At 28.3% G+C, this 15823-nt stretch overlaps 1 long non-coding RNA gene across 1 annotated transcript; it reads right to left on the bottom strand.

Annotated features, from left to right (window-relative positions):
* Window positions 1-10531: 10531 nt before the first annotated feature.
* Window positions 10532-15002, bottom strand: LOC142332564 (uncharacterized). Its single transcript, XR_012758326.1, has 3 exons — window positions 14742-15002; window positions 12813-13032; window positions 10532-10952 (listed from the first exon to the last, which is right to left on the bottom strand). It is a non-coding gene; the product is annotated as an uncharacterized LOC142332564 (long non-coding RNA).
* Window positions 15003-15823: the final 821 nt, after the last annotated feature.

The following is a 15823-nucleotide window of genomic DNA, read 5'->3' as shown; positions in this document are numbered from 1 at the left end:
CGAAAAATATTTCATTTTTAAATTTAAAGAAAAACATAAAATGATTAATCAACAGACAATTTTTGAAAAATGACATTTTAATTAAAGACAGAGTAAGTTGTAACAGTTGACAACAATATTTACATAGTTACATGAAATTTTAAATTTACATAATTCCAGATGATAGTGATACATTATTCAAATTTTATGATTGTTAGAATATGGTTGTTGAAAAAATATATATACATACATTGGTATATATATATATACAAAAGCCCTGCATATGGTGGTTATATTAGAAAATTCCATTTTATAATTCTTCAGGCTGCTATTTATAAAGTTATAGATTCTCGATCTCCACCTCAAAAATGTTTACTATATCTAAATAAATCTTTAATGTAAAGCTATCTGACAGCCATCAATTGAAGTCTCCAAAAACATTTGCATTGGGGTATAATCTAGGTTATTTAAAATTGTTTTTATTAAATCTGCAGAGTTAAAAATCCTTCTCTGAATGTCGCTTTGATTCAAGCCTGCAGGATTTCAAAAAAGAAATACTCAAGAAATCAAATTACCGATTTCACATCAATTAGCAGATATTAAAGATGAGTTGAAAATTAATAATGCAACAATGTTAAAAAACTATGTCATTCTGTAGAGGTGTTCTTAGCAAAAATTGATGAATTTACCACTGTTGTTAACAATTTACAGTCAGATTATAAGAATACAAAGAAAGAAAATGAATTTTAAAATGTAAACAGTACAGCAGACAAAAATTTAGAAATTCATGAGATTCCTGTTACCCAAATGAAGATGTGTGCTGCATAATGGAAGGTATTGCTAAATCACACAATCACGATGTAAACATCGATATGGTGTATAAAATTCCACTGAATAAGAAGAATGCTATCCTGCCTATAACTGTAAGATTCAAAAGTAGATTAATAAAATATAACTTTTTCAACACAAGTATAAAAATCTATAAAAATGACTGAAAAATACTACCAAATCCAACTCTCCTAAACAATTAACTACTAAAAATATAAACAAGAACTTACCTGATGGACCAATATACATCAATGAAATCCTGTCACCGGTATTATAAAAATATATTTTATAATGCTAATATTTTCACAAAGAATAATGACTATATATACTCAATATAACGAGACAAAGACCAATAATAATATTATTACCTAATAATTTTTATTTTTATTAAATAAATTATGGTATAAAATATACTACATAGAATTTAATTGCAGTTACAGCATTCCTTCCACTCTTGTTAGTGCTGGGAGGAAGCTCTAAGCAAAATAATTTTTTTAAGGCTATAAAAAAATAAAAATATATTTTATACAATTTTAAAAATAATTATGCAGTTAATAATAATATTATTGGATCGCATATATCGGGAATAGATTGGGTGGAGGTTTAATCGATGCTCCATTCAAACATTCTTCAAACTTCTGCTCCATACTACAAAGACTGATGATCCCAATAAGTAGTCTTCTTTTGCTTGGCCTGTGTCCCCCTCAATGTTTGCCATAAATCGGCTGAGAGAAGTGATCACTCGAGCAGCCTTTTTGCATGCCCTCAAAATGTGATTCCAGAATGTGAATATTGTGTCAAGACTCACACCCAGATATCGGACAGCTCTTTTTTATATCACTTCTGTTCCTACTCTTATCGGAATGATGGTGGGTATCCTTTGACGAGTAAGCATAAAAATCGATTTTATAAATGGGTAGATTTAATAATAAATAATAGTAATTAACAATAGTAATAAACAATAGTAATAATAATTAATAATAATAATAAATCAGACTCAATATGGATTTGTTTCCCATACATCTACTGTAAATCTTCTGGAAGTAATTACAATGATATATAAAATATTTAAATGATAATAATTTGTTATTGCTGTTGCAACTGACCTTAGCAAAGTGTTTGACCTTGTAGATTATAATATAATGTTAGGCAAATTAGATAAGATTTGTATTAGAGGGAAACTGTTTACATTTTTTGATAATTACTTTATGATTAGAACACTGAAAGTTAGTATAGAGAAAATGTCTAGTAATGAATACAATCAACATTTTACTTTAATTCAAGGTAGTGTTGTTGTACTTTCTCCTACTTTGTTCAATTTATATGTCAATGATCTGGCCAATTCAAAAATTACATGAAAACTAATTAAAAAATTAGTTAAATATAAGAGAAGTAAAATTAGATGAAAATAATAAGGAAGAGGATAACATGTTAATTGGAGTATAATATATTGAACAAAATTGTCTTTAGTAAAGGATCATAGGTAGAAAACTGGAATTTAGGAGAGAAAGAAGAATAAAGTCTGAGATGCTTACATGAAGTGAAGAAACTTAAAGAAATGAAAGATGTTCAAGAACAAGAAAAATAGAAGGCAATAAGTTAAAACCTATGATAAGGTAGATTCATTAAAGAAGATGGGTTAGGAAGAAGATGGGTTCACCCAATTTGAGTTTTACGTTAGGATGATAATTAAAAATACTGGAAGAGATGTAGTCATTTATATAACTCCCATTTATTATAATACACACTGATTAGAACCATAAAATAACATTCATTCAAACACGTATTCGAAAGAAAGTAGAAAGAGTGTAGAAAGTTTTGCAGAAATTTAATATAAAATCAATAATACTAAACAACTTAGTATTGAATTTAATAGTGAAAAAGAGAGCGAAGGGGAGGAGTGAGAAAAGAGCTTTTCGGAAATTTATTTAACAGAACCAAATTTGAAGGTAATTCCCAAGTAAGTATCCATTAACATCAGAGGGAATTTCAGAAATTATACATTATGATATGAAATAGTGAATTTTACAAAAAAGTAGTCCGCTTTTTAACAACTATGTATTCTACAAACTGAAGCTAGTCTTTTGTAGAACACAATCATTATCTTGAATCATTCAAACCCTAATTGCAGAAACTTGTCACCTCTAAGGATTCAAAGACTTCTTGAAGATTCAACAGGATTCAAAGTGTAGTATTAAAATTCATGTGAACCACACTGTACCAGACAAGATCTGAAATGGAAGGAAATGACAAAAGACAAAGATGGAAAACACAAGATTTAGCTAGTTTTGTTTACTCCAGCTCAAACAGATGGATCCACAGAAAAAAGTTGCATAAGTATGGTTGGTTAGAGGAACAGCTAAACGATACAAGACTTTGTGAAAGATCAAGGAAGTGTACATCAGTTGAAATGAAATAAAGAGCTAAGAGGGACCTGCTATCACAACACCTGATGATAAATTGTAGACAGTAAATGATAAGATTGAGTATTAGTAATTAATACATTACTAGTAATTTTTTATTATAAAAATGACTAAAAATTTGACAAATTGGTTCTACTAATTTAATATAGAAAAAAGAATAATTCTTGCATAGAACATAATAAGTAAGTCCTTAAAAGTCACATCAATGCAAATTTTTAAAATTCAATATTACATTGTCTCAGTTGCTTTTGTAACAAAAGTAAAACTTGTGAGGCAAACAGCTAAATTTAATCCACTGGTTACTTTACAATTATAGGAGAAAGTAAAAAAAGTTAACTTTTTACAACGAAAATTTAAATGTACTCCAAAAAAAAACTTTATCTTTACAATAACTAAATAACATATTCACATCCATATAATAAAATTTATACAAAAAAAATCATAAAAATGTTTACAACTGTTAAAAATAACAGTTTTAATTCTAAAATAAATAAAACATAAAATAATATTTTTGACATATTTTATTTATAATTTCAATACCCAAATGTATACAATAGAGGATAGCATAAATTACATCCTTATAAAGATGAAGATTAATTTTACTTGTGACCCACCTCTACATTTTGAAAAAGCAGATAAGAAAAATTATTTTATAAAAATCTAGTAAGGCACACTATTAAAAATTAGGGAAAAATCTCATTCAAGCATCATCAGTATAATGATTATGATGCTTTCTGATTATGGAATCTGGCAGAAGTAAATTTGGATAATTATTGATATTTCACTGGATTTCTTTCTGGAAAATTTAACACATTCTTATTGTTAAGTAGTTGCTGATTCACATAAATGTTAAGAGGCTAAGGCACAGTGATTTGAGTATAAATGAAAAAGAGCTGATATTAAGACAAGTGGTCTGAATTTTTTTTCAACATTTGTTACAAAAAGACAACAGTCAACTTGCAGTACTTTTTTTTTTAATGCATCATAAAAATATTTATGTTGGAGTTGCATTCAGGTAATTGGATTTATAAAATAAGGTAAAAATATCACATTTAACATTCACGTCTCTTGTCTGTCCTTCAACAAAACAAAAAAAAAAAACAAAATAAAGTACCAAAAAATAAATAAATAAAAAAAATAATAATTTTTGAAAATCATTACAATCACAGTCTAATTTATCATGCCTATGATTTTATGTTACTGTAAATGACTTCTGGACTATATTCATGCAGGATCTGTAGGATTTCAGTAATGTTATCTTTTCTACAATTTCCTACATTCTAGTGGAATTTGTAAAAATGATTAATTAAACAAAGAAATTTCTGTTTGTCCATTAACAGGAAAGATGTGTAATTCTATAAGTTTCATTGTTTATACTTTTGCTTAATTTTTGCTATAAGATTTATATTTGTAATTTTAGAGTAAAGCTTCATTTTATTTACATACTTCTATTAGCTATTATTTTAAACTAATATAATTTTTTTTTTTTCTAGTGTTCTAGATTGAATCTTTTATTAAATCTGATATATTTAAAAAAAACCTATGTAAGAATTTAGAACAGCTACGTTAATTAATCTTTTATAAAATTAACATTCCATCTAGTCTCCCTTTTCCTTTCCACTGGAAAACTTTGCTGCACCTGGTCTCTCAAATATACACACTACCCATATTTTTACTGTAGTCAACAGCAACAACAGGTTTTGTGACTATTTTATTAGTTTAGTTGTTGTAGTCATTTCAATACCATGATATGTTGAAGTAACAGATACTATCCATTTGTCATACTATCTAAATAATGAGATTTCATTTAAATGTGTTATTTTACTTTCTGTTACATTGATTACTGCATAAATGCATTTTTTTTTCTTTAGTAGTGTTCAGGGTTTTGTTTTTTGTCAATAATGAAACAAAAGAAAGTTTAATGAAACTAAAATAAGTTTTTTGTGTTTTGTATTTGTTTTACTAGTATAAATAGGTTAAAAAGTTTTGTTTTGCATTTACTACAATTTTCAGATTTTAATTAACCTTTAAAAAATTTAAAAATATTTATGAATAGATTGTTCTAATAATTTTCCAGACTACTCAAGATACATAATTTAAAAAAGGTAACAATTTACCGTACAGAATTTTCTGCTTGGTAATTTTTCAACCATATATTTACTTAATTTCAGATCAGGAAGCCAGTAAAGTGGCTCTGTGCGGTGATAGTTTTAAAACGCTGTTACAAAATCATTTTATATGGGATCTAAGTCGGTTATATTTTTTTATATTCACAAAGAAATCAGTTTTATTATACAATTTGAACTATGGTTATACGAATTAAAATGTTTTATTTGGACAAGAGAGAATATGACCATTTTTTTCTCAGAAATGTGCTTGTGTGTGTGTGTGTGTGTGTGTGTGTGTGTGTGTGTGTGTGTGTGTGACTGGTGTATTATAATTGCTATGAGGGTTACGGATTTATTTATTATTTACAAAACTAGCTTATTATATTAGCAATATAACGATGTATTGAAACACATAATAAGTTATGATATACGGCACACAAAAAAAAAAGGAATTTGTGGTCATAAATGTGTCACTTTTATTTGAGACCTAATAAATCTTTTCTGACAAAAGATATCGGCATCAATGAAACACATACCGATTCGTAATGAATAACAGTATACAGTAAAAATAGTTTTTTGTCAATCTGAATAGCCTTTTAAGTGGAGGGGATTTTTATAAAACGTAGTTTTTACTGAATCTCTTTCTTTATACTAACATATGTTACTTTATTGTGTGAGTGAGTACGAGTGAACTGCAGTAAGTAACTTACTATCGCAAACCGGCGTTCCGTTGGTAATATATTATTTCATTATTTTTTTCAAAATTACATCGGTTTTTTTTTATTCAGTGCGATTTTTTTCACATATTGGGCGTTTTTTTAAATTTGTGATTTTTTTTTATTTGCCGTAATTTTTTTTTTTATCGAGACAATGAATGACGAACAGATTAGGTTTGCTCTTGACGAAGGACTTTCAGATTATGACGAAAATGACAGTGACGACCTTGAGGGCTTGGACGACATCAAAAATACTGAAATTAGGAGTAACGATTTTTGATGATCCAGGTCATTCGATTAGTGATACTGACACGGAACAGAAAATAAATGTAGCCGGTTCAGTTCTACATCCACATGCTGAAGGAAACTGTAATATATTTCATGAAATCCATTATCGTTCTCCAGTGCAGTTGGATGTTGAAATGCAACCAGCTGTTGATTTTCCTCTCCAAGATGAGGAACTTGACACGGCGGAGTTACAAGAAAATCCAACTGACCGGGCCCAAAATGACGAAACAGTTACAGATGACGAAGGTTACGAGTTGAAAGGTCGTCTGCCGGTTCTCGAAAATCCCTGGTTAGTTTGTACTGATAGGTGTAAATATGACACACTAAACAGTTTGCCTTTTACGGGTCCGGAACCAGGTGCATTTGTAAAGAATCCCGACCTTTTGGCTAAATCCGCTCCTCATAAGAGAGGTCGGCCTAAGAAGCGTCGTAGGAATTTACAGAATGTGCCTGAATATATTCCTGATCCCCGTATTCATGGGCAGACGCCGTTTGCCGTATCTATGTTGTTTTTTGGGGCTATCCTTGAAAAAGTAACATCACAAACTAATTTGTATTTTCAAAGCCGTAGACCTGATAGACCATTACCTAAGGACAGAATTCAAGGTGACGTTAGTCTTGACCAGATGAAACGTTTCTTTGCAATCATCCTGGAAATGGGTCATACTGTAAGACACACTTTACAAGAATACTGGTCAACTGACGAGGTTTCCCATTTCGCTTGGTTTGGGAATACATTACCGAGAACTGTCTTTCTTCATATTTTGAAGTATTTACACTTCACTAACCAGGATCCACCAATAGAATCAGAAATGCAAACTGGTAACTATGACCGTCTCTGGAGAGTACGCGAAATATTTTAAATTGCTCGTCAGAAATCTCGTGAACTCTGTAATCCACGACAACAAATTGTAGTTGATGAGGTTTTATGCGCCTACAAGGGTAGAGTCTTGTTTCGGCAGTATATACCTAGTAAACGAAAGCGCTTTGGGATAAAGGTTTACAGACTTTTCGATAATTCTGGGTACACATTCGATATGAATGTATATCTCGGGAGACAACGAGAGGAATAAAATGTAAACGAAACAATAATTATATGGGGGCTGTTGATCAATCTGATCTTCTGTCTTCAAGCTATTACTTACATAGGCGCATGACAAAATGGACGAAAAAACTTTTTTCCACATTTTTGATATGCTCTTTTTCCACATTTTTGATATGCTCCTTGTCAATGCTTATACGGCTTACAATAAATAATAAATAATACGGCAATAAGATGGAGACGAACCAATCCTTCTGATGGTTTCGAAATGAGGTTTTGAAAGGGCTTGTTTCATCATCTCCTACGAGATTTTCTGCACGAGGATCTTATGTAAGAAATCGTGAATTTTTACGTCTTGAAAGTTGTGAAGCAAGACATTTTCCTAAACGTGAGGGAACAAACAGTTTTAGACAATGCGTTGTGTGCTCGGCAAACGGCATTCGCGTAAGATCAGTCTGGAGGTGTGTGGCTTGTGAGGTACCACTCTGTATAGACGGATGCTTTCTCGTGTATCACACACGCCAAAATATCACCAACTAGGGGTAAGAGCTTTTTATTTATAAATTTATTACTTCATTTTATTTGTTTAGGTTATTTATTATTTGTCATCTATTTCATTCTTTTGTTTTTTTGGGGAATCTCCCATATTGCGATTTATATGTTGGTGTAAAAACTAGTGCGCGCTCGTAATTTCTTATTTTATATATTATATATATATAATATATATTACGATTTTATATACATAGTAACATAAAAAATACCTGTTGTTTGTACCGAATAGCTTGTAATTACTGGGGTAATTATTATGCGTTTCATGAACTCTATTGCCTCCCCCCCCCCCACCGTGGCGTGTAACAGCAATACTCTGTTGTAAAAAAAGTTTTTTTACGTAATAAATGCTCTAAGGAAGTCTTATAATTTTTAAAATAAATTTTACATTATATGTAACGCTAAGAAAAAATAAATAACTATAAAAATTTCTCGAAACTGATATGCTAATTAATCTGTAATTTATGACACGGGTTTTTCATCATATTTTGCCCAACTTTCAACCGATTTGCTTGAAAGTATTTTTTTTTTAATCAGCAAACTATGTTTCATAAACATAAATAAAAAAAAAAAAATTTCGCTAATAAAAAACGCGGTAGAAATGCGCAAAAAAAATTCTGCAATTAAATTATCGTAATTTTTGTACGGTTTCAATTTTTTTGTTGTTACAGGCATAAAAAATATCCAATCGTAAGGTTTTTTTTTTGTCAGAATCTGTTAAATGTCGTTAATATACTGTAATTTTTTGAAAATTTTTTCACAAGAGGGTAGCATAAGACTATGAAGAGAGGCAATTAGATACCAACTATTTTTGCGGAGCGCTAAGAAGCGCGGAGCATTGTGATGGGAAAAGGTTAATATAATGTTGGCATACATTACTCATTAAAAAAAAAAAAAAATACTGTTACTAAGCTCACCTTTTTGGCAATATTTGTGACACAAATACTACCATAAATATTTATTTAATGTATTTAAAAAGATTTCTATAGGGTTTTTTCCTGGTAATTATTAAGAAGTGTTGTAGTCCTAAGATTTGTTCCATTGTTTCCATAATCTCTGTCCCATAAATCTGTTAGTTTTCTAGATAACCAAAATTAAACTGTTAATGAAAACATAATAAATAAGAAGTAATGCATTTTTTTTTACGAGAAAAATGTCGACCTACAGAAATCTTTTTCTTAAAGTCGTTACTTTTTAGCATATTAGAAATTTTAATGATTAACATATGTTAGTGCTGTCATAGAATTTTGATTATATATCATTGAGTTATGTTTAAAATATTTTTATAGAATGTCCTATTTTGATTAAAGCAAATTTAGTTTAATTTCTTCATTTTTACACTGGAAAGGTTTTTTTTCATTATGGCCATGCTCGATTGGTTAGAAGTATTAATAACCGATTAAAATAATTGCAAACAACATTTTTTAACATAGTCATAGCTTTGTTTTGATTTTCCAAAAATAAATAGATTATTATAATAAATGTAGTTTACCTCAATCATCTAAATGATTCATGTCATTGCATGATTAATAAAATTAAATACTATACTATATATAAATATATATATATAAAACTGTCATCGATTGCATGGTCAAAAGTAAATTGTGCAGAGAAACCACAATTAACTGTTGTTTAACTTAAATGGTTTATGGAGCTGGTTCATTAAATCTGGCTTTGGCCAGTAGTTGATTACCACTTTCAGTTTTTAGCATTTAACATGCTTGTAGATTAGAAAACCAAACATTTTTTGCAATATTCAGTTAAAAAGTAGAAAATTCTTTCTTTTTGTCCTAGAAAATAATTCCTCTTTTTTAAAAATAGAAAATCAATAAATAATAATTAATAATTTTTTTTAAATAGATCACCTGTCATCTGGCATCTGGGAAGAATGTAAAGACTCAAAAAAGATGTATAGTTTATTATAAAAAAGAAAAGAGAAGGGATACAGTATACTGGTGCCCAGACTGTGAGGCAGGACTCTGCTTACAGGAGTGTTTGAAAATCCACCATATTCAACTTAATTTTTGAAAGGTAAAATAAAAAAAATATTATGAATTGCATGCATAATACACATATCCTTTGTGTAATTAATACATTTTATGTGTTACTATAAATTTCTATTATAATAAAATAACAAGATACCTAATTAAATAATTTACTCATCAACTATGCTAAAACTGTGCAGGCGCAGGCTCATGTGTGTGTGTGTGTGTCAAAAAATTATTAAGAGACAAACATTTAAAAAAATTATATTAGTTTATGTCAATAATAGTAGTTACAAAAATAGTTGCAAATACTACAGTAAGTTAACATCAACAATAACAAAATTAGTTTTTGACTAAAGAACATTTTACTTTTAATAAATTAAATAAACAGTAAAAACAAATTTCAAATATAATAGTTAATTTTTAAACAATTTGTAACACAGGTTTATCTCCAGCAATTTTCTTGATCATAATTTCTAAGAAATCTGGCAATTTATTGATTGGATTATTACTGTATATATCACATGATATGTGATATTGTGCTACTAAAAGTGAAAGATAAATTCATGATGATAGTTAAAAAAATTCAAAATTTTATTTTGTTAACCGCAAACATCTAAATTTGTTTCTATCAATAAGTCATATTCAATTTGATAATTTGAAGCCATTTCCAGACTTTTTTAACATCTTGTGCAGTAAAAATAAATGTCATATAAAATATCAATAAACATAATCTACAATCATGTTACTGTTTGGAAATAAACAAATATGTAATGCTAATAACAGAATGCAAAAACGCCGAAACTCTTCTTACAAGTATCAAAGTAAATAAAAAGAATTAAAAATAAATCAAGAAAATTTCAAATAGAAAAAATTACTCCCACTTGTATTCAGCATCAGCCATAGCAGCTGGGTCAGACTGTTCAATAGCCTCTTCAAAATATGTCTCTAGAGATGGTAGGAAATCTCTTGCTTTACCTCTGCAAGCTTCTAAACTGTCTGGCAAATGATTCCATAATTTTGTCAATTCAGGGCTATGAAAACATAAAAAAAAGCATTTCCAATTGCAAAAAAAAAAATTCAACACAAAAAGGAATAACATAAAACATGATTAAAATGCTGATACAACAAATAATCAAAATCTGCTTACATTTGCTAATAGTCACATCAAATTTCATAAAAATTGTCATAAAGTTTTGGAAAACAAGATTATACTGCAGAAACCATTACAAAAAATTTTATTTAAAAATAAATCTAAACGATCATTTTGATTGTTAAACAATCATCAGTAGATCCTACAGAAAAAGGGTGTGTATATCGACATACATATTTAAATTCTATTAAACGAACCACTAGTGTAGAATATTGAGATAGCTTACCTTAATTTTTCATGAAAATACTTTTGCTGATCCCGTATCCTCAGCCATGATTGAAATAATTCCATTACTGCATAATAAAAATTTAAAAATAAAAATACTAAAATACTGAAAATTGTGTATTAATTTACACAAATTCTATTTGTTGCAGTTGTTATAATAACCATCTCCCTCAAACTTTCTGATGGTTTATAAAATTGAAATTTTGTTTGTATTTATACGTGTAATATTTTTCTAATATTTCATTTTATGTCATCTAATTTCTAATATTTCTAAATTTGTGTTTATTACAAACAGAATATTTATTGTTTGTTAGGTGGTCTGCCATATTAATGGATAGATATTACTCTAAATCAATTATCAAAACACAATAATAAAATAAATGACTTACAACAAATATATAATAAAACACAGACATACTAAGAAAGAATTTTTTGAAATTCTGAATTTAAGGGTTAAAACGAAGTATGAAATTTACCATTTTTTTTTAATTTCTCTGAAAGGGGTGAAGGAAAGTAAACAATTCTAAACAATGATTGCAATTTTCTCCTACATTTCTGACTGTATTAAACGAGATATTCACTTGATTTGAGTTTGCAACTACTCTTCAAATAAATATCTAAAAAACATTTTCAGGTTTTTGAATTTTAATATTTTAAGGAATAAAAAAAAAATTTTTCAGGTTTTTGGATTTTAATATTTTAAGGAATAAAAAAAAACATTTTTGCCCTTTTATGCTACCGCTATTGAGTCAACCTTTATGAGATTTGGTAAGATTATGATTGTAATTTATTTTTGTAATTCTGATTATGTACAGTATATAGTGTGTGGATTATGTACAGTATATAGTGTGTGAAGGTATGACAGAAATTCTAAAAACCAATTAATGAGTCCTGTACTCACCAAATTGTTTGTCTGAAGTACAATACACTGATAGTCTTTATAAATTGAACAGGCTTTAATTTTTATTTATCATCATTATTCTCATAAGCATGAATTTAACGAACACAGTAGGTCCAGGGGGCAGAGATCCTGGCTAGATGGGGAGGGCATGTAAAGCAAGTCCTGACTGACTGACTAAAGATCCCCGGATTGCGATGGGAAACGCAAGTAGTCATACAGTGCAGGTGACATTGGAACAAGGATGCTAGTAAATATATATTACACTACCCTTCTCCTTATTCTCAAATAATTTCTCCTATATTTAGGTCCTTAATATCATCTGATTATCTCAGAATGCATTATATAAATTACACTTATAGCGGTTTTTGTATGTTAAATCAGCACATTTAGTTTGTATACACAGATATAATCATATAGAACTGAATCTCTTATATCAAGATAGTTATCCTACAAATTTTACTACAATTTCTTTGATAATTTTTTAAAAGCAAACTTAAAAATTCACCAAATGGGAGTTAGTAGACAAATATTACCTTACCATGATAATTAAGTACCGATTTTATGCACTATATTTTTATTGTGCTACTACAAATGTTATATACTTAACATACTCACTTTCCCAATATATATTATTTCTGAACAGCAGCGTCCTTCATTATTTGTGCTAACTTTTTTTACAGGGTCTTTTACTGAATCGCAGATTGATACCACCTAACCTTACACCACCAGTATTAATAGTACTATTAGTGATGTCATCTTCAATATCTAGTGGTGCTGTTTGTTGCCTTTTCACGTGACATCCTTCATTTTTCCAGTTATTCCAGTATTCTTCTCTCTATTAAGTGAAATCAATTCATATCATAAATATATGTTACTGTAAATTTATTTTTTATTACACATGTATAGTAGTCATTCAACAGAATGACTATAATTTTATCCATTGAATCATCGAATACATTCATGGAAAGTAATTGACAAATGGTAGTAAATGGTATTTTTACAACACTATTAATCACCAGGATAAAAATTTATAATCAATGTTTAAATTTTGCTTTTTATTATTAAGCCTTTTAATGCATTACAAAGATTTTGAACTTTCATTTTCAGCCAATTGTTTTTTTAATATTATAATTTTGTTAATTTTTTAAAAAGGTTTATAAATAGTATAATATTATTTATATTAGCATTTTAGTAAATTTCACATAATGTTATTCTTATATTTCAAACGTTAATTAATGGTCTCTGAGTTCATAATGCAAATAAATAAAAAAATTTTTAAATGTAAAAATATTTGTTTTTTCAAATAAAAAATTGTACACTGCTCTACTAGTAAAGTGTAGCTTTTGATTAACTTTCACTATCTCTCTTATGTTTAAATTCATTATTTTTTTATTTTTTTTTTAATAATAAAAATTTATATTTTTATATCATTCACAAAAACAAAACACTCAGCTTATGCACAGTTAAAGCCTTTCCAAATAAAATAAAAAAGTTAGAATTTAAATGTTTGATTTGTATAATATACAACTGAGCTTGTATGAGCAGTATATTTAAGAATAAAAAAATGAAAAATTTGCTGTAACAATGATGTTAATCAGCAGACTTCTGATGTAAAAATGTACGATAGAGAAATACTGAGGAGTAGGATATTCCAGTATTAATATTTTACAAATGAATTTAATTATGTTAATTCTATTTTTGAGTTCATAAACCTGAGCTTTTCTGTGGAAAAATACTGTAACTTAAAAATATAACTGAACCTTAGCCCGTGAAATTTGAGCATTGTTTGTCACTAAAGCATGATAAAAAAGAAAGTCAAATTTCAGAAAAAAAATATAATGCTCAGAGGACCTAAAGGGATTGGAGTGAGAAATAAATTTAATCAGGATTTAAATAACTGTCAGTTCTACAGAAAAGCTGTAAACAACAAACATATAAATTAGTAGTAACAGTATTAACTTATGATAATATAAAAAACAAATAAATGGGTAATATACAGAGTATATCACACAGTTCTACTATGACTTTCATAACCTATTATACTCGTGAAAATAATTGAAAAAGTTCATAATAAACATACGTCCTAAAATGCTTTGTTTACGAGTTATGGCTAGTGAAAGATTAGTACCAGAAAGATTAGACTCATGAAGGTAACACACATTATAGTCAGAAAGCATAGATTAAAAATAGCCAGTGTACCTGTGACTTCCAATCTACCACTTGTGCCAGTGTAATTAGCTGCACAAGTGGTCTCATGATTACCTTGTAATCTGTAATCTATCCGGGCATTCACAGTACTTACATTATTTTTACAACGAGGGCCTTTCTGGTTGAAACAGAGGGTTGAAATAGCAAAAATAAAAACATACTTGGCTAAGCTAAAAGTAATCATTTTTTTAAAGCTGTACAAAGTGTGCAAATGATATAATACGTTTAGTTCATCAAATTTTCATTCCTGCTAATAAGTTAACCTTCTTGAAATTAATCACATTATTTGATTGTATACTATTTTTTTTAATATAAGATATTATTCAGAGTACTTACCTAGTTTATATGTACAAGTCTTTTGTAAATTCTTGTTTGTATTCATATAACATAACTAATACTCGTAAAATATTTAGAATAAGCTAAACACAAATAACTATGTAAACCAACTTTGGTACAGTTTTAAAATACGCCACTGTAGGTTGCAAAGAATTACATATTTCTTATTGTATATGACAACGTTAAACAAACACTTAGCTTAATAAGTTATCAGAAAGAAAATATTACATAATATGCAAACTAAGTTTTGTTTATTTTTACATCACTTGTAATGGTATAAACAAATATAATTTTTCATCAACTTGCTGTAACACAGATTTTGACCGACAGTTGTTTTGACTAACTGTGGCGCAGTTTTTTTTTTTTGTTTTGCTAACTAGATGTAATATGAGAGAGTCGGATGCCGTCGCAGCAATTACGCTATCTTGTATCCATTCTCTGTAAACACTCCCTCTCACAATCACCACTACGTACAAAATTGCTGCAGTAATTAAATGTTTTTTCTTCAATTTTGTCGTTTTGTCGACTTCAAGTTTGTCGAAGCCATGTTTTTTTTTTTTTTACAATAGGTTTTTTTACTATTACTTCCTTATTGATCTGAATTATTTAGTTTTAATTTTCGATATTATACTTTTAACATTTTCGTAATATATTTAAAAAGGATTTTTTAAATGTAATTAACAATTTTTTCACAAAACAAAAACAAAAGGATTTTTAATTACAGTTAGATTATATATGAAGAATGATTATGTATGAAGACCCGGATAATCGACTATTACGCAAATATTATTTTCAAAGTACTTCTTATTTTGATTAAAATATTTAATCATTTTCGTTAAAATACCACTAAATTAAAAAAATTGTTTAAAAGAAATTCTTTCACAGAATATTAGAATCACTGATGAGAAACGTACTTCAATATATACTTGAGGTTACTTTAAATAAAATTTCAAGCTAAACACAAACGCACACAAGATTTTATTAACACCCCTCTTTGTAATTATTAAGTGCAATATTATACTCTAATTCCATCTAATAGTTGTACACAATAAATAAACCCTGTCATTGTAGTTACTAAATCT

This window comes from Lycorma delicatula, chromosome 11 (assembly GCF_047948215.1).
Source record: "Lycorma delicatula isolate Av1 chromosome 11, ASM4794821v1, whole genome shotgun sequence".
Taxonomy (NCBI): Eukaryota; Metazoa; Arthropoda; class Insecta; order Hemiptera; family Fulgoridae; genus Lycorma; species Lycorma delicatula.
This window is presented reverse-complemented; position numbering and strand designations above follow the sequence as displayed.